Source organism: Nilaparvata lugens, chromosome 13, assembly GCF_014356525.2.
Source record: "Nilaparvata lugens isolate BPH chromosome 13, ASM1435652v1, whole genome shotgun sequence".
In the NCBI taxonomy this organism is placed as follows: Eukaryota; Metazoa; Arthropoda; class Insecta; order Hemiptera; family Delphacidae; genus Nilaparvata; species Nilaparvata lugens.
The window spans coordinates 13,032,473-13,058,998 of record NC_052516.1 but is presented as its reverse complement, the minus strand read 5'-3'; the positions used below and the strand labels follow the sequence as shown (position 1 = coordinate 13,058,998).

At 35.5% G+C, this 26,526-nt stretch overlaps 1 protein-coding gene across 8 annotated transcripts in view; it reads left to right on the top strand.

Annotated features, from left to right (window-relative positions):
* LOC111056377 (polypyrimidine tract-binding protein 1) overlaps positions 1-26,526 on the top strand; it is a 496,090-nt gene that overhangs the window by 413,310 nt on the left and 56,254 nt on the right. The gene's annotated exons all lie outside the window — the stretch shown is intronic.

Genomic DNA, 26,526 nt, shown 5'->3' with positions numbered 1-26,526 from the left:
TGATTTTGAAGATTAAATTGTTATGCGAATTAGTGGCTTCTCCGATGGCTAGTAAGATGGATTGGAGATTTCTCGTTGTATCCGAGATAAATGTAGAAAATGTGGGTAAAGGGATGTATTTAATGCCTGAAGGGGTTTTCTCGTGAGAGGGTTTTCTCCAGTAGATATCGTTGTAATTTACAATGACATAAAATCATTGATGATCGTAATGTCATAGAGAAACAACAGCGTAAGTAGATATCCTGTGGTATAGGGCGTTTATGTTGCAACTTTTACTGTTATCTCAAGCCGATTACTGTCGATTTTTACTGTTTTGTTGAGGTGAGAGTGTATGAACGGCACAATATGAGAGACTACGAGCGTCACACAGCTTCACGGGAAATAATTACATGAACTATCGGCTTGAGATAACAGTAAAAGTTGCGACATAAATGTCCTATACCATGGGATATCTACTTACGCTATTGTTTCTCTATGGTAATGTGTATATATTTTCAATTATTATTGTTGTTTATTATTTTATCGGAAACCTGGATTTTGCAGAATTTAATAATAAATTGAGAGCAATTTTGTCGAAGAATTGTGTTTATACAATAGATGAATTTTTCGTTATAAATTTTGAAGTGGAATTGCCTTATTCTTGATTATTACATTGGGACCAGAGAACAATTTCTGGATGTAGAATCAATTATAATTGTTTATCTATGTACAATTGTGACTTACATCACATAATAGTTCTGTAAATGTGTCTACTTTTTGTTACCATTTGACGTTGTAGTTCTCTTTTGCTACTACAATAAAACATTTATTTATGCATTCATAATACCGGGTATACTTAAATGAATATGTTCAGCTAAATTAAGGATAAAAGACTGACCTAACAGATTATTCTAACAGGTAATTGTTCAAATTACATGTTTTCCTCCTGATCCAATAGCAAACTAGAAAGGCTATTTGCTGAGGATGATGCCCACATCAGCTCTAGGCTTGTGCCTGAGTAATGAGACTTGAACCTCCTTGAAGAAAGTAAGCCAGCTGTAATGGCTTTGTAATCCCAAAATCATACTGGAAATCACATTGAGGTCCTTATTCAAGGATCAGGACTTATGAAACACACCTGTCCTTTGTAGGTCCTTGTTCAAATATCATAAATGCATAAGAGTAAGTGAAATCCTTTACATATAAGAAGCATAAACACATAAGGACTAACCTTCTTGAGGTGGGAATGAGCCTCGTAATGAGTTTCCAATCCTTTCAGTAAACTAGAAAATCACCTGAAGGTCCTTATTTAAGGATCAGTACACCAGGTGAAGATTTCACACCCTGTAATCTGTGTTTAAATCGTATCCTTATTTGTGGAGATCCTTGATGTCCTTGTTTAAGGAGCAAAGAAGATCTCAACCGAGATCAAACAATGGCGGGGTTGTTTGTAATACCTCTTACCCTTCCTTACTCAGCCCTTAAGGTCTTACTTGGCCCTTACCTTAAGGATACCTTCACATCCGGCCAATCCACTTTAGATTAAATATAAACAAACGGGTCCTTCCTTCACTGGTATCTCTTTTCTGCTCTCTCTGGGTCTCCCTCTATCTCTTACTCAATTTTCCTATCTCCCTGTCTTCTCTCTTCTCACACATTCTCACCCGCTCTCTCTTTATCACTCTCTCTCTTTATTTGGTAGAGAGTTATTGGGGAGGATATTTTTAATATTCTTTCCGAAGAATGGACATTGATATGTCCAAAGCTCCGCCAATTTATGTAGATGCATTACAATATAATTATCTACATTATTACAGATGCTTTTTTTTCATAAATCATATACGTTCATAATTATTTCTTAGTCTATATTATTTTAAATTCATCTATAATTTTGCTGTATTGTAAGCTATTGTATATAAGTGTATAAGCCAGTATATATTGTAATCTACATAAATAAAGTACTCAATCAATCAATCTCTCTCTCTCTCTCTCCCCTTATATATGAATATCTCTCTTATGTGTGTCCCCCATATATACAAGCAGCAAGCAACTAGTAGCAGACGAGGCTTCTTACAACAGTATGCCAAAGAAGAAGGAGGAAAAAGAGGAGACGAAGAAGAAGAAGAGAAAGAAGAAGAAAAAGAGATGGAAACAGTTTACTTTGAGGATTCAATTCTAGGGAGTCCAAATTCCAATGGGAACTCGTATCTATATTCTGTTTGTACTGGCTTATATGGAAGAGAGTTTTCTAGCCTCTCTCCTACATCGTCTTCTTCTTCCTCCTCTTTTTCCTCTTCTTGTTTTTCCTCTTCTTCAACATATTCCACATTTTCTTCTTATTTCAACGTGATGCTCACTATGATCTCCAGTCGATGACTCAGCTATTTCTATTGTTTAGAATCATAAACAAGAAACAAGAGCCGTATAATTTATGATGACGTTTGCTACACTGAACTCTCGATACACTGATATTCTATAAATATGCTTTCATAAAAATATGCTGTACAGTATTTATGAATTTCCGCCTTCTCCTTCCTCCTCTTCTTCCACAATTTCTCCATCTTCTTCTTCTTCTTCTTCTTCTTCTTCTTCTTCTTCTTCTTCTTCTTCTTCTTCTTCTTCTTCTTCTTCTTCTTCTTCTTCTTCTTCTTCTATTTCTTCTTCTTCTTCTTTTCTTTATCCCTCTCCTCTTTCTTCTATTTCTTCTTCTCTTCTTCCCTCTCCTCTTTCTTCAATTTCTTCTTCTTCTCCATATCCCGCGTCTTCTACTTCATGTCCCACGTCTTCTCCTCTTTGGTCTTCTCCTTCTTCCTCTCCTCCTTCACCTCCATCTTCTTCTCCTTCGCCTTCATCTTCTCCCTAATCTTCTCCTCCTTGTCTTTCTTCACCTCCTTCTCTTTGTCGTATTCTTCTTTGTCTACTACTCCATTTTCCTACGTCTTTTTCTTCTTCAAGTCCTATGTCTCCTGGTTTTTCCTCTTCTCCCTCTTCCTCTTCACCTTCCTCTTTATCTTTCTCTAATTCTTCTCCTTTTTCTCCTCATCCTTTTCCTTTACCCTCTTCTCTTCATTTTATTCTCTTTCATCTTCTCCTCCATATTAAGTCCTACGTCTCCCTGTCATCCTCTTCTCCTTCTCCTCCTCCTCCTCCTCCTCCTCAGCCTCTCTCTCTCTCTCCTCCTTTTTCTTCTACTACTTCTCCCCGTTCTCTCCTACCTTTACCTCTACGAGAAACTTGAAGATCCGTGGTCCGTTCTCTTGTGTCTATTTGTAAGCGGACACCGAAAAACTTACATTGCTACCTAAGAAACGACACAGGTTCACATAAGAAGCAGGCTGAAAACATTGGATTGGTGTCGTTTGTTGTGGAGATTGTCGAGTATAACAGGTGGTGTAGACATACTGATTGTGGCGTGTCCTTTGTTTGAAGGAGACGAGTATCCTGCGGGATGTCCTTAGAGGTTTCAAGGATAAATGTGGGAGATCTAACTAGAGGGTATACATAGGGTTTAAGGGAGAAAAGTTTGAGGTTGGAATCAGATGGTACGCAATGTGTTTCTACTTGTTATACTATGTTTGAGGAAGACGTTACTTATTTATTCAAATTCCAACGTTATAAAAGTAAATTCGTATGGCTTTTGTTGGTGGGGTCCCGTGCGGGAAGGTCCCACCGCCTCAATATATAATTTAAGCCGTCAATGGGCCTTACGACTGTCATACTTCAGCCGGGACCGACAGTTTAATTGCAACGTTATAAAACCAATTTTACAAATGATAGGTATGCAATTGATAAATTTGAGGAAATAATAAAACGTCTTGGGGAAGATTTGTTGATAGGTTTGGAAGAATCTGGGATATTTAAGGGACTTAAATCTAAAAATAATAGATATTCAATTGAAAAATTACATGAAATAATAAATGTATTGGGGAATCTCCGTAGATAGTTGTAATTTATTCTTTTATTGATTCACTAGCCGTCAGGCTCGCTTCGCTCTCCATATCGGTCTAGCCAGGGGGCTCCGCCCCCTGGACCCCCGACTGGTCCTCGATAAATGCATTTCAATCTTCAACTTGGTGCCAACCTAACAAAGTCAACTCAACTCAATGCCAACCTGACAAAATTTTTAATTTAGTTACCAGAACAACTGTTTCGAAAAGATTATAGTTCTATATTAACATATGGTATGGACATTTCAATTATAATTAATTTCAAGATATTGGAATAAGAAGAATATACATGCTAAAAGAACTTTAAACCCTCAAAAACCACCCTTAGAGTTAAAATAGTGCCAAAAGATTTCTTAGTGCGCCTCTAAAGGGCCAACTGAACATACCTACCAATTTTGAATGTTTTTGGTGCGGTAGATTTTTAGTTCTGCGAGTGAGTGAGTTTCATTTCGCTTTTATAAAATATATAGATTGATTCAAAATGATTATGTAATATAATCTTGATATTTTTTAACGAATCTCGATATTAAAGGGGTTCAATTGGGTTTCCACGTCCAATTTGAGGGTTCTCTATTCATTAATTCATTCATTTATTAATTTTTCATTAAATTTTATTATTTTTACAAGAGAGGACTGACCATGAGAGAAGAACCAAGTATATACTCCTTGTACCTATTTCTCTCCCAAATTTACATTACATTTTGAAACTTCGAAATAGGGTCATGATTTCACTTTTCTGAAATTTAGTCCATTTTCACATTAAAACAACAAAAATCAAGAATTTTGAATCCTGACAGTTGAAAAACTAGATCAAACACAAAAATATTACACTCACCATTAATTGAAAAATGTATGTTTTTGTTGAGTGTATGTCTATGGATATTAACGTCTTATTAGTTTGAAAATAGATTGAATGAAACGAATGCACTGGATTTAATTAGAGACATCTTTATTCACAGTCATGTAGGTACAGATACAATCATATAAGACCGGTGTTTTCTTCTCCTCCACCTCATTTTCTATCTACTATTTTATCAAAACTTACCTTCTAACTTTTCTTTTTTATGTTAGCAGGTGCATACATGCAACCACCCTTTTACATTTCCTCGTCTATTTAGCTTCTTTCTCCTTCCCCCTCTCTCCCTCATTGTATTCTTCCTTGTTTTGAAGAAGAAAAGTGGGGGTTAAAATATGGCTGACAAAAGTTGCGTTCACCCCCCCCCCCGCACCCTAAGAACAAGAAAAGTTGTACAATATGCAAGCAAAGTTTGAGTGTATGTCCGTCGTTTTTAATGGTGGCTCATAAGTTGTGGGCTGAAAGGATCGGGTGCAAAAGTTTATGGAACTTTGGTATTTGCTGCTCTGATGGTGAGGCCTGAATTTATGGAAGCTCATGGAATTTATGGAGTGCTTACTCTTGCTCGCGTGTTGCTCCAATAATAGATTGTATTTCACCGCAGATAATGCTTGCTGTTCATTTGTTACTATATGAGGTCCACGTTGTAATGGCAGTGGGGAAAGATATCAGAACAACGTTGCCGACCCTCTGTCTTGTCAATGCCTTCTATAGACGGTAGCTGATACAGGTTTATTGATGTAATATTAACTGGTCATTCCAGTTCAAAATAATCAATTATATTTTACTAGTAGTTCTGTGAACAGTAGACCTCACGTAGTATTCTCATCCACAAGAGTACCTGATTGAAACTATAGACCTTATGGAAATACAGCAATAGACTGGCTTCTCCACACATCTGTGTAATCACTTGTCAGCTGATTTATGATGAATAACTCTATAGTCTGATTTTTACTCCAATATTGGCGTATGAAGGAGGCTCCTTTTTCCTTTTATATTATCCTTGAAATGCAAAATTTCCAAAAACCTTGTATATATGTCGACGCGCAATTTAAAAAGGACATACCTGTCAATTTTCATGAAAATCTATTACCGCGTTTCGCCGTAATGCGCCACATATAAACATTAAACATTATGAGAAATGCCAAACCATCGACTTGAATCTTAGACCTCACTTCGCTCGGTCAATTAAGCAAGAAATTGTATTTTTCAATAGTTTTATAATCAAGATGGAATATTCTGGATATAATTTCCAATGGATTCATTTCCAGCCACCTGGAAGAATTCCCGTAGTAGTCCAAAACTATAGACCTACAGGAGAAAGAGATGTAGGGGGACCAAGAAAGAGATGGATACAGGAACAGGTTCATTAATAAACCTAATCCCTGAAGTGAAGATGATGATGATCTATAATTTTGTCAATTAATTATTAATTCTACATTGTTAAAAGACGATCTGGCAGCGTTGCGGAGCTAGAGCTGATACAGGTATATCTGATGCAATATTGAATGTTCATTCTTGTTTCAAATGATCAATTATATATTTTATCTGTCAAGAGAATATATTTTTCAATGATTGAGTAATACATTTTTTTGATTAGGTTTAATGATACTATACATTCTCGTTTGAAATAAACAATTATATATTATTAAGCAAGAAATTATATTTCTCAATAATTCCATAATGAATTTTCATAATCAAGACAAAATATTTTGTTAAATTATTATTAATTCTACATTGTTGAAAGACGATCTGGCAACAGAGCAAAGCGAGGAAGAGATAGCACTATCCGATTTGTTGAATGATAGACAAGGATAGCAATACCATTGCTAATCGAACACTGCCATTATAACGTGTAGTGAGATGCCTCACACTGCCACACTATGCAGTGAGAGGTCCTCGTTGTAATGGCAGTGGAGAGCGATAGGAGAACAGCGTAGTCGATTCTCTGTCTTGCTACTGCCTTCTATAGAGGATACCTGATACCGGATGTAATATTCAAGTGTTTATTGTGTTTTAAAATAAATAATTCTATTTTATTCAAGGAAATATATTCCTCAATGATTGAGTAATGAATTTTCTGAGATTGAATATTTTGTTAATCAATTATATTTCTACATTGTTGGAGAACGATGTGGCAACGTTGCGGAGCTAGAAAGGGATAGCGTCATCTGCTTTGTGGAATGATAGACAAGGATAGCAGCACCAATGTTGATCAAATACTGCCTGTATAACGTGGACCTCTCTATAGTGAACATAATCACCACAGAGCAGGTGCTAGGTCTATATAGAACAGTTCTGAACAACAACAAAGACGTGGTACAATATATTAGAGAGTTACAAATAGTGGAGAGGTGGAGAGTGTTTAGGAAAGCTGTAGTTGTATATGGGACAACCGAACAAAAGAGGTTGTAAAATGCGTTGAAGTATTTTATGTGCAAACTCTGGAAAATCATGTGAAAACTCTTGGAAAATCACACCTGAGTTCTATGAGAATATTTGTTGGAGTTTGTTTCTGGAACTTCTTGTCTCCTTGTAAAACAAATTCACAACTGTCATAATTTACAGATGATCTGGTATTTAATACTTTTCTTATCTTAGCTTTTCTTTTTTCTTCGCCCTCTCCTTCTTCTTTTCCTTTTCGCTGTTCCCTTCTTCTTGTTATTTTGCTTCTCTCACTTCTGCTCTGCACTGTTCTCCTCTACCAACCATTTTTCAATCACAATTCCTTTACATTACTGACTACTGATAACGTCTGAACAATCTACTTGTTCTTCTTATCCTTCTTCTTCTTCTTCTCCCTCTTCTCCTTCTTCCTATTCTCCTTGTTCTCTTCACCCTCCCGATCTCCTATCACTTTGGTAGAGAGTTAGTGGGGAGGATATTTTTAATATTCTTTCCGAAGAATGGACATTGATATGTCCAAAGCTCCGCCAATTTATGTAGATGCATAACAATATGATTATTATCTATAGTTATTATATTACAAAATGCTTTTTCATATCATATACAGTTCAATAATTATTTTCTTAGTCTATATTATGTAAATTCATCTATAATTTTGCTGTATTGTAAGCTATTGTATATAAGTGTATAAACCAGTATATATTGTAATCTACATAAATAAAGTACTCAATCAATCAATCAATCGATCAATCACCACTACTGCTCAAATTCAGATAACATTGATAAACTTGGAATTAGCGATATCATTTCTTCCTCTCTTCCATCTTCTTCTTCTTCTTCTTCTTCTTCTTCTTCTTCTTCTTCTTCTCCTCTTTTATCTTCTACTTTTTCTTCCTTTTATCTACTACTGCTTTTTGGCATAATTTCCTTCTGCTCTTGGGCAACCTGTTCTTTCTACATTGTTAGTTCTCAGTATTAAGTATTCCATGTATCTTTTTTCTCCCCCAGAACGAAAGATTGTTTCTTCTTGCTCAGAATTCAATTTTGAATATTAACAGTAGAAGATGAAATTGATATCAGTTCGTTTATAATTTTATTACAAGAGTTTACAAGTGTAAGGTTTCACAAGAGTTTTTGTTATACTGTATTCTGCTAAGAAACTTATCAAGGAAATGATCTAGACATAGCAAAGGTGTAGAAAGGAGATGAAGTTAAAGAAGAGAGGTGATTGAGTAGAAGTTAGGGGAGAGTAAGGAGGAGGAGGAGGAGGAGGAGGAGGAGGAGGAGGAGGAGGAGGAGGCGGAGGAGGAGGAGGAGGAGAAGAAGAAGAAGAAAAGAAGAAGAAGAAGAAGAGAAGAGAAGAAGAAGAAGAAGAAGAAGAGATGATGATGATGATGATGATGATGATGATGATGATGATTGATGATGAGATGATGATGATGATGATGATGATGATGATGATGATGATGAAGAAGAAGAAGACGAATAAAAAAAAGGAGAAGTAAAAAGAACAGGTGAAGTATAATGCTCTATCATACTTACATTGGCTTGTCTTTGCATTAAAGACGAGAGAAACCTAAATGAAGAGCAGGAGAGTTAGAAGAAGATGATGAAGAAGAAGAGGAAGGAGGAGAAGGAGAAGGAGTGGAAGAAAAGAAGGGAATATGTGATACATCTTTCCGAGCAAATAATAAAGCTTGCGTTAGCACACACGATTTGAGAAATTGCGGAGAGCGTTTAGCAACATAAGAAGAAGAAGAAGACTTGAAAGAAGAAAAATAGGATGAAGAAGATAGAGAAGAGAGAGGGAGAGAGAGCAGAGAACAGATAAATAAGGAAAGAAGACTGATTATTAAAGTGGAAGACTTCTGAATCAGTATGGTAAAGAACCAGTAGGAACAGAAAAAAAGAGGAAGAAGTAGTAGGAGATGTAATGCCAGAAGAAGAAGAAGAAGAAGAAGAAGAAGAAGAAGAAGAAGAAGCAGAAAAGGAAGGAAAAGAGGAAGAAGGCGAAGAAGTAGAAAAAGAAAGAGGTGGTGGAGTAGGAGGAAGTGGCGGAGGAAGAGAAGGATGATGAGATAGCTGAGGTGACGGAGAAGGTTTAGTGGGAGGAGTAGGAGGAGATGAAGGATGATGAGGAGAAGAAGGAGGTGGAGATAAGGGAGTAAGATTATTGATTGATTGATTGATTGATTGAGTACTTTATTTATGTAGATTACAATATATACTGGCTTACACACTTATATACAATAGCTTACAATACAGCAAAATTATAGATGAATTTACATAATATAGACTAAGAAAATAATTATTGAATGTATATGATAGAAAAAGCGATTTGTAATATAATAACTATAGATAATAATCATATTGTTATGCATCTACATAAATTGGCGGAGCTTTTTAGAGAGAGAGAGAGAGAGAGAGAGAGAGAGAGAGAGAGAGAGAGAGAGAGAGAGAAGAGAGGAGAGGAGAGAGAGAAGAGAACAAATAAATAAGGAAATAAGACTGATTATTAAAGTGGAAGACCACTGAATCAGTAGGAACAGAAAAAAAGGTAAAGAAGATAAAGGACAGGAAGAAGAAGAAGAAGAAGAAGAAGCAGAAAAGGAAGGAAAAGAGGAGGAAGACGAAGAAGAAGAAAAAGAAAGAGGAGAAGGAGTAGGAGAGGAAGTAGCGGAGGAAGAGAAGGATGATGAGATAGATGAGGTGACGGAGAAGGTTTAGTGGGAGAAGTAGGAGGAGATGAAGGATGATGAGGAGAAGAAGGAGGTGGAGAAAAGGGAGTAAGATGGAGGTGGATAAGGAGAAGCAACAGAAGAAAGAGAAGAGAGATACGACGTGGTAGGAGAAGAAGAAGAGGAGGAGGAGGGAGAAGTAGAAGTAGAAAAAGGTGTAGAAGTAGAAGAAGAAGAACAGAGAAGAAGCCGCAAGAGTAATTGAATGGAAAACATAGGCGAACGATGATATTGCTTGCTGTATTAGAGGACGGTTGGAGAGACTATAATATGACACGTGTATGTATTTAGTTAGGGGTGCGAGAAAGATGGAATAAGCATGATACAAATGCTGAAGACAAAGATGGAAGAAATTTGTGCAAGCCAGACAAAGATGGCGAACAAATAGTGAACGAACATGATGGTGACGTCACGGTAGATTCACCCCAAACTGTCTACATCCCTTACAGCCCACACCATTGCTGCTCCCCGTTCAACCCCATGCCGATGCTTCTCAGTCACCAACAGTGGATGAATTCAAACATGGTGAGACACATGTAAACTTCTGTCGAGGGAAGAAAAGTTTTCGAATTTTGGGGGTAGGACCACCACATGATTAAAGTAAGAGGGAAGAAGACGTCGATTCTGTGAGAGTTTTAAGTTTTGCCATCCGAGTCAGTCGATTATTTGCTCAAGTACATTGCTGCACTGCATTCAAAGTTGAATATAAATTGTGGATAAAGCCAAGAGAAAGAATGGAGGAGAAACAGGTGAAGAAGAAGGAGGAGAAGGAGAAGAAGAAGAAATGAAGAGGGAATTGGAAACCGTGGATGACAATCAAGGTAAGAAGCTGTGGGTGTAGCAGCTGATGTAGAAGAAGATGAAAAAAAATAAGTAGAAGAAGAAGAAGAAGAAAAGGAAGAAGATGTGGTGATTGAGAAGAAGAAGGAGGAGTTAAGAGGGAGATTAAAAATCTTGTGTACTCACACAACTGGTGTACGCACTCACACAACTTTCCTTTCCGTTATGAAAATTGATCACCTGACGCTAGTGTTCCCGCGCATCTCAAGTCTACTATTTGAACCAGCTGGAGACAGGCAATAACGCTGGAGACACACAATGAGGTCTGCTATCTCTTCATAGTGAATGATTTAATAGAATCAACAATATTTGCAATGAATAATAACATTTTCTCGAATTAAAGCTTATTTTCAATTTTAGGTGAAATGTTACTGAACCTTAATTGTAGATATTTTCATGCTCAATCTACTCCACTTGATTTTTTTGTTTCATAATTGTATCTGAAGCCTGATAATGGGAATCTATCTGCATTGATGGGGCGGAGCTCCTGAAAGTTTTACAGATATGGGACTTGTGGCAGTTGATAGAGCTTATTAATGACTTTTCTAGGTATGAATTTGATCAAAATCGTTGGAGCCGTTTTTGAGAAAATCGCGAAAAACTCAGTTTTTTACAACATTTAGCCGCCATCTTGAACTGCATTTGATCGAAATTGTTCGTGTCGGATCCTTATAGTGAAAGGACCTCAATTTCTAATTTTCAAGTCTTCCGTGATTGGAGATGAGATATCCTGTACACTGACGCACATACACTCATACACCCACTCATACACACACACACACACACACACACACCACACACACACACACACACACACACACACAAATACAGACCAATACCCAAAAAACACTATTTTGGACTCAGGGGACCTTGAAACGTATAGAAATCTAGAAATTCGGGTACCTTAATTTTTTTCGGAAAGCAATACTTTCCTTACCTATGGTAATGGCAGGAAAGTAAAAAGGGAAACAGTGAATGACAATCAAAATAAGAAGCTGTGGATGTAGCAGCTGATGAAAATGATGATGAAGAAGAAGAAGAAGAAGAAGAAGAAGAAGAATTGAAAGAAGAAAAAGAAGAAGAAGAAGAAGAAGAATGAGGAGGCGAAGAAGAAGAAGAGAAGGAGGAAGTCGTTGAAGAAGTAGGGTGTTGGAAGGGGATATGTGGAAGTATAAAGTGTTGAGCGAGCATTATTTTAGTTGAACAACTGGATACATATGTGATTGTTATTATACTGGGGGAGAAAACAATGCAAACTTATTCAACTTTCAACAACTGATATCTCTTGAAAAGTTTGGTTTACGGAACGCGTTTCTGGTTGAAAAGTTGATTTTACACTCAACTCAAATCCACTTCTCTTTTCCAATCGTTTGAATTCTCCATTACACTCATCTCTGCTGCAGTGAGGCAGTTCACGTTATAATGGCAGTATTTGACTAACACTGGTGTTGCTACCCTTGTATGTCATTCGACAAAGCAGATATCGATGTCTCTTTCTCGCCTTTCTCTGTTGCTGATCGTTTTTTAACAATGTAAAATTAATAATTAATTAACAAAATAATCCATCTTAATTTTGAAATTTTTGAAAAATATTATTTTTAACAATAAGAAATAAAATTCATTAACAAAAGATTCAATAATTATGATTTATGAACATTCATCAATAAATCATTGGCGAAAAAATAAATGTTTTTGACAAATATTGACTATTCTAAACAAGAACAAACAGTTTTTGAAGAAGGAAAAGAGGATGAAGAAGGAAATAAAGAAAGAAAGAAATATTATTGCCAAAATCATTAAAAAAACTTTACAAATGTGGAAAATATAAAATTTCATATACAATACATTGCAAAAACTAAAATTAAATATTTCCATTAAAAATCGATTATAATATTATCATTGGCGTTACCAGCAAAACTAAGTAGTTTGAGCGATGGCAACGAGTAATCAGTCGGCTATAATTAGTGGCTTGAGATTCAGTCGAAAATAGAAAAAATATAATAAAGAAAAAAGAACATATGGAATGTATGAGAAACTAGAAAAAAAATTTCAATCCGAAAAGAAGTACTAAGAGTGAAATACTAGGAGAGCAGAAAAACTAGAATGAATTCATAATATTTAAAAACTTAAAAGACAAAGAGATGATTCATGAATTATAATGTACAATTCACTGTACATATGTATTCATTTAGTAACATAATGTAATTCATTTGTAGCATATTATATGCAATTCCTTTTGTAAGCAAAGAGAGAATTAGAAAAACAATACAATACAGCACACATGACTCAAAATATAAAACTTAAACTCAGAGAGAGAAAATTAATCTGGGAGTATAGCCCTACTAATAATAAATTCAGAGGAACTGAGGAAGACAGTATATGTACATCAAATTAAAATATTTTAGGTATGATATCCTCTGTCTTTATCCAGCTTTCAATTTTTAATTTAAGTGCTTTTGTAGGTTTTCTTGCAATGAAATGTTCTGGCATAAAATTAATAAGCTTTTTTGTTGTATAGTTGAATTGTTTGAAGAAGGAAAAGAACAAGAAGTGGGGGAGAAGAAGAAGAAGTGGGAGAAGAAGAAGGGTGGAGAGGAGGAGGACGATGAGAATGAGTAGAAGACAATGTTGAAGAAGACACCATAGAGCATAGGCCTACATAGATGGAGTGACGGAATGATGTATGGTTCTCCAAGTTTGTCAGTCAGTCAGTCATTTGCTGTTGTTGCTTCCACAGCTTATATTATATACTGTATATATATATACACGTTGTATATACAGGTATTTACTATGTATGTATACAAGGTGGTGTTGTGCGGTGGAAATTCCTGGCCGAAGTTTGGCTGTTTAGCCAGCTAGGCTGGCAGACAGCCGAGTGTTTCGCAAATCTGCTTTCATTGTGCATCAAGTCATTGTTAGTCTCTCAAAGGAGCGAGACAGAGTTCACATTTGCTCAATGACTGTCTCTCTCCTTTCATCTCCCTCTTCTTCTTCTTCTTCTTCTTCTCTCACATCTTAGAGTTAGTGGGGAGGATATTTTTAATATTCTTCCCGAAGAATGGACATTGATATGTCCAAAGCTCCGCCAATTTATGTAGATGCATAACAATATGATTATTATCTATAGTTATTATATTACAAATTGCTTTTTCATATCATATACAGTTCAATAATTATTTTCTTAGACTATATTATGTAAATTCATCTATAATTTTGCATTATTGTAAGCTATTGTATATAAGTGTATAAGCCAGTATATATTGTAATCTACATAAATAAAGTACTCAATCAATCAATCAATCATCTTCTTCTTCTTCTCTCACATCTTCTTCTTCTCCCCCTTCTCCTCCTCCTCCTCCTCCTCCTCCACCACCTCGTCCACCACCTTTTCCCTTTTCCTCCTTCCACCCTTTTCGCTCTTTTCTTTCCCCAATCCTTCTTCCTCACTTCCTCTTTACCTCCTCTTCATTTCGTTCTTTTACTCCTTTTACTGCGTTAAATAATCAGCCAATACTGGCATTAATAATTGTAAATTAGTATATAAGCCCTGGATATATTGTAACCGACATGAATAAAGTACCCTAATCTCTCTCTTTCTCTCTGCTAATACTCCACATATTCTGTCTCTTTCTTGTATGTAATGTAAATACTCTATACCTCGATGTGTGACGCTCTATAATACTGATTCCTTTCGACTAAGTTTACGTTATCAATGTCTGACTGCTTGTAAAATTGCCCCGAGTTTAAAAGCGATAGCAAGTCGGTAGCTAAACGTATCAATTACATATTGGTCTTACTTCGGCAGCCTCTTCTCCTCCTTCTTCTTCTACTACTTCTTCTTCTCCTTCTTCTCCTCCTTCTCCTTCTGCTACAAAGATCTTCTTTCCCTCTTCCCAGTTCAAATTTTTCTCATCAGTAATGAGAATACTCCAAGCTTTCAGGCAATGCAAGTTTGATAGAGCACGATATTCCACCTCTTCTTCATTCTTCTCACTTTTCTTCATCTTCTCCTCCTCATTCTTCTTCTTCCTCTGCTTCCTCCTCATCGTCTCCTTCATACACTGGAGAGTTATTCGTTTCTTCATCAGTATAGTAGGCCTATAACTTGGAAGAACTTTACTATACTGTTCGAATTTTGAGTTTTCTCGTAGTGTGTTTGAGTTTCAAGGTAAAGTTACATATCAACTCTTAATGACTTGCAATTGTTATGAAGTGATAGTTGAGTTGGTTTTTGGTTACATGTCTGTTGAATTAAATTGATGGGAGTCTAGATTTTCTTGCGTGTTTGTTCGCGCAAATTGTCTGAATTCAGTATCTTGAGTTGGTTTTCGATTACATGTGCTAACGTAGAAAATACTCAAAATCGAAGGAATGTGATGGGAAATTCCATTATATGATTGAATATTCTATATTAATGATTGCTAATGGATTGTTAACTGAAAATTGAGAAAAATTCGTTCAAAAACAAGCAATGTACCTAATTTAAAAGCGTTAGTTCTTCTTTTTCAGAGGCTATAAAAACTGGAAATGAATTAATCTTATAGGAAATTTCATTATCTTCAAAAATGGTCCTTAGAAAAAATTTGCTTATACTCATCGTTATGGAGTTATTAACGAAAAATTGGACAGGTATGGGGCAAAATCATCGAAAATCTATCTTCGCAGCTGTGTAACTTCTTAATTTTTCAATATAAAATCTTCCCGTTAATTCTATGTGAAAGAAAATTTCATGATCTAAAAGAATGGTCATTAGCGAATTTCCGCTACGACGCATCGTTTCGAAGTTACAGCCAAAAAACTGGGGAGACTACAATTTTTCAGCTGTTGGAACTAACAAAATCTCAAAGACCAAGGCTTGCAAGCCAAAAGCCGGCTGAATTGAAAAATGGGATGCTTGCACTGCCTGGTGGAAGAAATTGGAACTAGCGTACTAGATTCCTGCACGCTTGCTCTATCTAGCGGTAGAAATTTTAACTAATGCTTCACAAAATCATACATGTGTACAGTTTTCTTCAAATTGTAACTTAACCGCTTATTATATTGAAAAAATGTACTAGACGAAATTTGTAGAGAATTAAATTCTCTACAAGACTGTGTAGTCCTTTATCCTTGAAATATCAAGGGTAAGTTACAATAATTATATATTAACAAAGCATGATACTGACGCTAATTTTTTTTTTGTTTAATTCATAAAATTATACATTTTATGTTCATGGACAAGGTTTTTTTACAGATGCTTTTTGTAGCTCGTTCCATTCTCTACAATTTTTGTCTTTTGACATTTTTAGATAGGATGAACGGTAAAGCTGTAATATTTGAAAAACTGAGAAAATGTCATTTTTGATCGATTCTAGTTAAAATTTCTACCGCTAGATAGGGCAAGCGTGCAGAAATCTAGTACGCTTGCAAGGCTTGGTCTATGAGATTTTGTCAGTTCCAAGAGCTGAAAAATTGTAGTCCCCAGTTTTTTCGCTGTAACTTCGAAACGATGCGTCGTAGCGGAAATTTGCAAATGACCATTCTTTTAGATAATGAAATTTTCTTTCACATAGAATTAAGTGAGAGATTTTATATTGAAAAATGAAGGAGTTACACAGCTGCAAAGGTAGATTTCCCATCATTTCTTCTCTTTCTTGACCAAGTTTTCGTTAATAACTTCTAAATGATGAATATTAGAGAAATTTTTCTAAGGACCATTCTTGAAGATAGTAAAATTTCCCATATGATCTATGTTATTTCCAGTTTTTATAGCTTTTAAAAAAGAAGAATTAAAGCTTTTAAATTAGGTATATTGCTTGTTTTTAAACTATTTTTTCTCAATTTTCAGTTAATAGCACATTAGAAATAAATTCTATAGGATATTTATTTGGATAATAGAATAACTCATTATATTCAATCAATTTCAAGTATTTTGCTCATTAGTTGAAGAACAGAAAGCTTCATATCGTTCACATTTTTCTCAATAACTCCAAACCCTTGAGTTTCGGAGTGATATTTTGTAGAGAGAAAACTCAACATATACAACCTAAGCCTTCATTTGATATAGAAGAGGAAGGAAATATACATTTGGTCAAAATTGAAAAATACAAAAATTTCTAAATTGTATATAAATGGATACAGTTGGTCAACTGTTAAGACAAACCCGTTGAGTCTGTAGAAGTAAGCTCTTATTTTTTATCAAGTTCCAAAGTAAGGTCCAATTCATAATAACTGTGGATAAATATGGGAGAACATCGTTGCCGATTCTCTGCCTTGTCACTGCCTTCTATAGAGGATAGCTGAAACCGGTATATCTGATGTAATATTAACTGATCATTCTTGTTTTAAATAATCAATTTTATTTTACTCATTAACAACATATATTTTTCAATCATTATCATTTATAATAAATTTCCATATTTGAGATAGAATATTTTGTTGATCAATTTTTAATTTTACATTGTTAGAAAACCATCCAGGAACGATGCAGTGCTAGAAAAGGATAGCGCTGTCTGCTTTGTCGAATGATAGACAAGGATAGCAACATCAATGTTAATCAAATACTCTGTAATATTCTTTATTCATTCATACAATACATCATCAAAGTGATAGGGAGAGAAAAAAATAAGGTAACCTTGTGCTATTCCTCAACAAATTTAGGTAAGGTTACACATAGTCCGAAATAGGTCAAGTCTTGTAGTTGTTCACTTTACAATTTTCAGTCCTTAAGTATGTTGACAAAGTAGATTTTCAAATTTAGATGATTCAAAACCAAAAATAGAACAGATATTTCACATTATTATCACATTAAAAGAAAAATGGACCTAACTATAGAAGTATAGAAATGTGTGAAGATGGTTCTTATTGTGACTGTTCCAAGAAAAAATCTGGTGTGGCGCACTCACACAACTTTCCTTGCCGTTATAAAAATTTATCACCTGACGCAAGTGTACACGCGCATACCAAGTCTACTATTCAAAGATCTGCCAGCTGGTGACAGGACTATAACGCTGGAGACACACGTAGTCTGCTATCTCTTCATAGTGAATGATTTAATAGAATCAACAGTTGCCAACAGTTTGCTTTGTTGGATAAACACATTTCCTCGAATTTCGAGCTTATTTACAATTTTAAGTGGAAATGTCACTGAACATTAATTGTAGAGATTTTTATGCTCAATCTTTTCCACTTGTAATTTTCTGTTTAAATTTTATCTGAAGCCTGATAATCGGGAATCTAAAATCACACTTTGCATTGATGTGGCGGAGCTCCTGAAATTTTTACATATATGAGACTTGTGGCAGTTGATAGAGCTTATCAATGACCAATTTAGGTATGAATTTGATCAAAATCGTTGGAGCCGTTTTCGAGAAAATCGCTAAAAACCCTGTTTTTGACAACATTTTCGCCATTTTAGCCGCCATCTTGGATTGGATTTGTTCGAAATTGTTCGTGTCGGATCCTTATAAGGGAAGGACCTTAAGTTCCAAATTTCAAGTCATTCCGTTGATTGGGAGATGAGATATCGTGTACACAGACACACACACACACACACACACACACACACACACACACACACACATACAGACCAATACCCAAAAACCACTTTTATGGACTCAGGGGGCCTTGAAACGTATAGAAATCTAGAAATTCGGGTACCTTAATTTTTTTCGGAAAGCAATACTTTCCTTACCTATGGTAATAGGGCAAGGAAAGTAAAAAAGTGAAACTATGTGATGGTGCCTTCCCTACAATTTTTCCAGAACAGCCTTCTTACAACACAGTTTTTGAAAGTTAATCTTGTTGGGGGATAGAATTGAAACCTACCCCTATTTCTTAGCAAGTATTTGAGATTTGAAAAGTGAAATTCATGGATTGTATGGCAGCTTCTGATATCTTGTACCAGCTATAACAGGAGAAATCCGTATTTTCGTCCCACCCTGTATGACATTCACTTGAAAGTGGCAGTGTTCCTTATGAATAGCATGCATGCTTGCCATACATCTAATGCTGTCACCTTAGCAAGCTATTCGCCCGCCCAGCTTTGCTCTCTCTCTCTGGGGAAATACCTCAGCAAATACCCTCAACTGGGTTTCAAACTGTCAGTACAGATTCAATGGGAAGTTTTGATGTTGCTTATGAGGCCTACTGCCAATGTAAAGTGAGTGTCTCAGTTTAGGATTCTCTGTTGTGTTGGGTATATTGAGGTCCACGTTATAATGACAGTATTCGATTGACATTGGTGTTGTTATCCTTGTCTATCATTCGACAAAGCAGATAGCACTATCCTTCTCGAGCTGTGCAATGTTGCCTGATTGGTTCTTAACTATGGACAAATACAATCAATTAACACAGTATTCAATCTTGATTATGAAACTTTATTATGAAATCATTGAAAAATATTTTTTCTTGATTGAGTACTTTATTTATGTAGATTACAATATATACTGGCTTATACACTTATATACAATAGCTTACAGTACAGCAAAATCATAGATGAATTTACATAATATTTGAAACAAGATTGAACAGTAGTTGATATTACATTAGACCAGTATCAGCTATCTTCTATAGAAGGCAGTGGCAAGGCAGAGAATCGGCTACGCTGTTCTCCTATCATTCTCCACTGCCATTATAACGTGGACCTCACTGTATGATATTCCGCATCGTAAATCGAGATGTTAGCAACAATATAGAGCCCTCTAGGCAGTTTCACACTCAAAATATATCCGTTACAAATCAAAGTGCTTTTTCAGGCAAATTTGACGTGTAAACCGCCCTCACGCCCCAAAATAGATGATATGCATCCCTTTGAGATAGAAGGCAAAGGCTTCAACCCCTGGTTCACAAATAGAAAAGATATGAGGCCTTTCTCAAAACAAAAAAAAACTGCCAAAACACTCTTTATTGACGGTTCGGGAATCGGCCTAAAGTGATTCAGAGAGGAACAAGTATGATGTGGGGAAGCTGGTGAAACGGAAAGTGGAGTGAAAAGAGGAAAAGAAAGAGAAGAATAAGAAGAAGATGGATGAGGCGGCGGAAGAGGAGGATGTGATGGAGGAGAAGGAGAAGAAGAAGGTGGAGGAGGAAGAGGAGGAGGAAGAGGAGGAGGATGAGGAGGAGAAGAAGAAGAAGGAGAAGTTGAAGAAAAGATTGAGTCTCAGGAGAGAAGTAAAGAATCTAAACAGAGGATATATAGACAAGTTAAAGTCGTAAATAATATCAACCGCTCTTGTCAACTATTTCACACATGATTTTCTCTCTCACTGCTCTTCTTTTTTTTATTCTTCTTCTTCTTCGAGAGAGAGGAAGAATAGAATAGAAAGACTGCCTTTATTTTTGACCTAGCGGGGTGAAGTTAGGGCGCAGTCGGTCCTCTCTTACACTTAACCCTCCCAGAGATTGATTGATTGATTGAGTACTTTATTTATGTAGATTACAATATATACTGGCTTATTCACTTATATACAATTGCTTACAATACAGCAAAATTATAGATGAATTTACATAATATAGACTAAGAAAATAATTATTGAACTGTATATGATATGAAAAAGCAATTTGTAATATAATAACTATAGATAATAATTATATTGTTATGCATCTACATAAATTGGCGCAACTTTGGCCATATCAATGTCCATTCTTCGGAAAGAATATTAAAAATATCCTCCCCACTAACTCTCTACCAAAAAGATGGATAGAATATAATTGATTATTTTAAACAAGAATGAAGAGTTGTAATTACATCAGATATACTGGTAACAGATATCCTCTATAGAAGGCAGTGGCAAGGCAGAGAATCGGGAACAGTATCCTATCTTCCTCCGTGGACCTCACTATAGAGCTTGAGAATATGTATTACAGATACTGAGGTTGACCATAGAATAATATGCACAGTATATTAAATAGATATTCAGATCTTATCCTAGCTTATCCTATCTTAGCTTGTATTATACAGCTTGAACTTATAATGCTACAATATCGGGACACCGAGCTTATAATGCTACAATATCGGGACACCGAGCTTATAATGCTACAATATCGGGACACCGAGCTTATAATGCTACAATATCGGGACACCGAACTTATAATGCTACAATATCGGGACATCGAGCTTATAATGCTACAATATCGGGACACCGAGCTTATAATGCTACAATATCGGGACACCGAGCTTATAATGCTACAATATCGGGACATCAAGCTTATAATGCTACAATATCGGGACACCGAGCTTATAATGCTACAATATCGGGACACCGAGCTTATAATGCTACAATATCGGGACACCGAACTTATAATGCTACAATATCGGGACACCGAGCTTATAATGCTACAATATCGGGACACCGAGCTTATAATGCTACAATATCGGGACATCAAGCTTATAATGCTACAATATCGGGACACCGAGCTTATAATGCTACAATATCGGGACACCGAGCTTATAATGCTACAATATCGGGACATCGAGCTTATAATGCTACAATATCGGGACACCGAGCTTATAATGCTACAATATCGGGACATCGAGCTTATAATGCTACAATATCGGGACACCGAACTTATAATGCTACAATATCGGGACATCGAGCTTCTAATGCTACAATATCGGGACACCGAGCTTATAATGCTACAATATCGGGACACCGAACTTATAATGCTACAATATCGGGACATCGAGCTTATAATGCTACAATATCGGGACACCGAGCTTATAATGCTACAATATCGGGACACCGAGCTTATAATGCTACAATATCGGGACATCAAGCTTATAATGCTACAATATCGGGACACCGAGCTTCGCTCGTTATTTTTATTCATTGATAAACAGATCTCTAAAATGATCGTGTTTATATTTCACAGTTGCTATACGTCATCTCATGAATTTCGGGGATGCGATATTTTGATTTTTCACAAACTCACTTTTTTACTATTTACAGCTGTTTCAGCCAAGGATAAATTATCATTTTAATGTCGTTCAGCGAGTTTTCCCAAGGATGAGACCTAGAGCGATCGAATCTTTATATCATAAACCTACTATGTTCCAAATTTCGTGAAAATCGTTAGAGCCGTTTTCGAGATCCGTTAAACATAAATAACCAGATACAAAAATAACCAGATATATAAAAATAGAAAGAAAAATAGAAATCTCAGTACCCTTTTTGAATTATTTAATCACCAGATATATAAATACAGAAATTGCTAGCTTAATGTAATACAATATATAGTTTTAGTATCAAGTTTATTATTCATAGATATTGACCTTCAATTTTATAGCTTGAGATTTGAATGTCAACAGTTATAGAGCTTCAGTTTTTTGAGCTTATATTGTTCTAGCTTAAGCTTAAAAATAGCTACGGGTGTAGAGTTTCGGTATTAAGGGGAACGATAACCATAAGGAACTAACTTCTATGTACAAACTAAGGTAAAATACTCATCCGTTCATCTATATAGATTTACAAAGGTGGTAGGTGTTGAAGTAGTGGATTGTCTGCTGGGATATGTATAGATATACAGTGCGTGAGTTTTGCGGTTAGAGAAGAGTAGAAGAAAGTTAAGCAACACTCAAGGGTTGACAGGCCTAAATTATTGTTGATGGCTTAGTCACAGGTAGAAGAGAGAGAGAGTGAGCGTGTGTGAGAGAGGGCGGTTGTGAGAGAGAGAGAGAGAGAGTGAGGATGAAAAAGTTGAGAGAAACTTTTTGTGGAGCCTGTCATCAGTGAAATAAGTAATTTACATAAGTGGTGTTTCGGCGGTGTGTTGCCCCAAGTTTGGAGAACTAGTCAGCGGTGAGCCCAAGTTGTGAGATTTAGTGAGATGCAGGAATGTCGTCGGGGCCATTAGATGAGCAAAATATTGCTGCAAGGGTGAGGGCGTGGTTTCCATAAGGGCTGGAATTTAAGGGATGTAGAATTTAATTTTCTTATTGAGGTTATCTTATAAGGGTTAGGATTCAGTGGATTTGTGTGTAAAGTAAGTTTTAAGTTTATGTACTTGAAAAATGCGATAAATCTATTAGGTAATATAGCAATTTATTACTATCTGTACTACCATAGTAAGAATATAGCATACGTGCCATCTTTCCTATACAACGAAGGACCGGTCTCCGAGCTCGGGATTTAGCTAAGTTCAAGACTTTAAATAGCTGCAGTCAGAAAATTGGCTTTCCGAATCAGGGTGTAGTCGTAATAATGAAATTAATACAAAATTTGTACTTATCCGTGACTATTTATAACACAAATCTTCCAAAACCCAGGAGCGAAATTATGTATGACTTTCATTCACAAAACCTCAAGGTCATCCAGGCTATTCACTGAGATCAGAATTTTGTAGAATAGCTCATAGAAGTGGTGGTGTATGTATATTCACTAGCAATGCTAAACATACCCAAACTTATGAACTGGATTTTGTTAAGAGATTTCTGTTGAGATGGATTAGAGGTGACGGGACTAAGGTTAAAATTGATGATCGATTTGAGGTAGCAGTGTTAGGTATCTATAGGTCACCAAATGGAGACTGGCAAAAATTTTGTGAGCTGCTCCACACACTTTTGGAAATTACAACCGCTCGTTTCACAAATGTTATAGTAGTAGGAGATTTCAATACCGATTTTGCCAGGCAGGATAAAATGACAGAGGATATTCGAGATATTATTAATATGAATAATTTAGAAATAAGGTCCACGAATATACAAGAGTAACTCGAACTTCACAGACAATTATTGATAATATCCTCACAAATATAGAAGGTTGTAATGTCAGGTTAGGTAGCTCAGATCTATCAGATCATAACTATCAAATTTTAGATGTTAAGTTGCAGGGCCAGAATCCAAGCAGAAAAAAAACTTTTGTGAAAGAAATTCAGCAATATGAGCTAGGAAATATAAATTGTTTGAAGCAGGAACTGCTTCAAGAAAATTGGAGTAGTGTTTATAACAGTTGTAACCTAAATTACAAATATAAGCAATTCATTGATACTCTAAGATTTCACATTAGTGTATGCTGTCCAATAAAAAAAGTCAAAGTAAAAAGTAAATTAAACAAAGTAGATGAATGGATAACTGAAGATATTCTTACTCAAAGAAATATTGTTAGGGAAGCTTATGAGGAATTTAAATTAGTGAGGGATGTTCCGAGTGAAGTCAAATACAAATGTCTAAAGAAAAACTATGCAAAAGAAGTGAGGAAAGCTAAGTGTAAGAAAACAGCTGAAATATTAACAACTAGTACCAATTTTAACTCTGCTGTTTGGGAGGTAATTAATAGAAATAGGAGAGCAGCTCAAAAAGATACAGTTACTAATGTCCCTAGGATAATCGATGAACATGGAAATTATATGGATGATAGTATAGACATTTGTAACTTTTTCAATAAGTATTATCAACAGGTTGCATATAATCTCCAAAAGTCACTGAACACTAATACTTGTAATACAACTACATTAATGCTGAGCCAATTGAAAAGGTATTTAAATTTCATCCATTATCAAGAGATGAGTTGTCAAGAATAATAAAAAATTTGAATAACAAAAAAACAGTAGGATTGGATGGGGTCTCAAGCAAAATTTTAAAAGAATGTGAAAATGAATTACTGGACCCTTTATTGCATCTCCTTAATACTTCACTAGAGCAGGGTATTTTCCCTGATGATCTGAAACAAGGAAAAATTTTGCCAATTTTCAAGAGCGGTGATTCTGAAAGAGTTGAAAATTATAGACCCATTAGTATTCTAAATGTAATAAGTAAAATTTTTGAAAGAGTAGTTTTAAATAGGCTATTGATGCACCTGGAAGAAATTAATTTCATATGTGATGAACAGCATGGGTTCCAGAAAGGGAAATCTACTAAGACTGCAATAGTATCCCTTGTTGAAAGACTAATAGATATAATAGATTCAGGTGAGAAGGCAGCCGCAATATTTCTTGATTTATCCAAAGCTTTTGATTGTGTGAACCATAGAATATTATTGGAAATACTAAAAACTGTAGGTGTGAATGGTATAGAACTAAAATGGTTTGAATCATATCTCATAGGTAGAAACCAGTGTGTTGAGCTTACCAAGGTGGATGGGAATGAAATAGTAAAAATTAAATCTCAAAAACTGGAGGTCCAGGCTGGAGTACCTCAAGGCTCAATTCTGGGTCCCTTACTGTTTCTGTTGTATGTGAACCAATTACCAAAAGAGTTAAAAGATCACAGAGCTCTGTTGTTTGCTGATGACACATCGCTTATCTTTAACAATTATTTATTAGATAGTCTAGAAATAAATGCTTTTACTGGAGTACAGTCAATTGTCCAATTCTTGAAGCAAAGGCAATTAACAATAATAGTAAGAAATGTCAATTCCTACAATTCAAAAGTAAATATAATTCAGTAGAGGATAGAGAAATAAATGTGTTTGTAGAGGAAAATGAATTAGACCAAGAAGAGAAAGTAGCATTCTTGGAATTTTATTGGACAGGAAATTAACATGGCATCCTTACATTGAGAGGATATGTAATAAGATATCATCTGGGTATTTGTCCTGCGGCAGCTTGCTAGGCTGAATGATAAAAAACTACTGTTAACTGCTTACCATGGACTTATACTATCTCATATTAGGTATGCTATTTTAGTATGGGGTAATTCATCTCAACAAAATATGGACAGGGTGTTTAAGATTCAAAAGAAGGCACTCAGATGTATAGAGAAAGTGAATAGGTTAGACTCTTGTAGGCCTTTATTTAAAAAGCTTGGTCTATTAACTGTGCCATCTTTGTATGTATATGAAGTTGTAATGCATGTGAAAACGAGTGGTGTGATCCAGAATTCAGATGTTCATGAGTATAATACGCGAAACAGAGCAGATTATCATATAATGGGTCACAATAGTAGGTTATTTGAACAAAAACCAGATTATATTGGTAGGAATTTTATAACAAGCTACCTCAAATCTTGAAAAGTAATGATGATTTGAAGATTTTCAAAAAACAAATTAAAAATATTTAGTTGATAGAGCTTTTAGGTAATATAGCAATTTATTACTATCTGTACTACCATAGTAAGAATATAGCATACGTGCCATCTTTCCTATACAACGAAGGACCGGTCTCCGAGCTCGGGATTTAGCTAAGTTCAAGACTTTAAATAGCTGGAGTCAGAAAATTGGCTTTCCGAATCAGGGTGTAGTCGTAGCCTACGTTTAAATTAAAATATCGGAGCACTGAGCTTCGCTCGTTATTTTTATTTATTGATAAACAGAACACTATTCTCTAAAATGATCATGTTCATATTTCACAACTGGCTATATGTCATCTTATGAATTTCGGGCATGCGATATTTTGATTTTCCACAGAATCACTCGCTCACTTTGTACATCCACAGACGACGAAAATCTCAGCTGTTTCAGTCAAGGATGAATTATCCTTTTAATGTCGTTCAGCGAGTTTTCCCAATGATGAGACCTATAGTGAGGTACACGTTATTATGACAGTATTTGATTAAAATTGGTGTTGCTATCCTTGTCTATCGTTCGACAAAGCAGGTAGCGTTATCCTTTTCTAGCTCCGCAATGATGCCAAATCTGTTTTTGACAATGTATAAATATAATAAATTGAGACAGAGAAACGGCAACGCTGTTCTTTTATCTTCATCTACTGTCATTATAACGTGGACCCCACTATAGTGCAATCGAATTTTTATATCATAAACCTACTATGTTCCAAATTTCGTGAAAATCGTTAGAGCCGTTTTCGAGATCTGTTAAACATAAATAGCCTAACCAGATATAAAAAT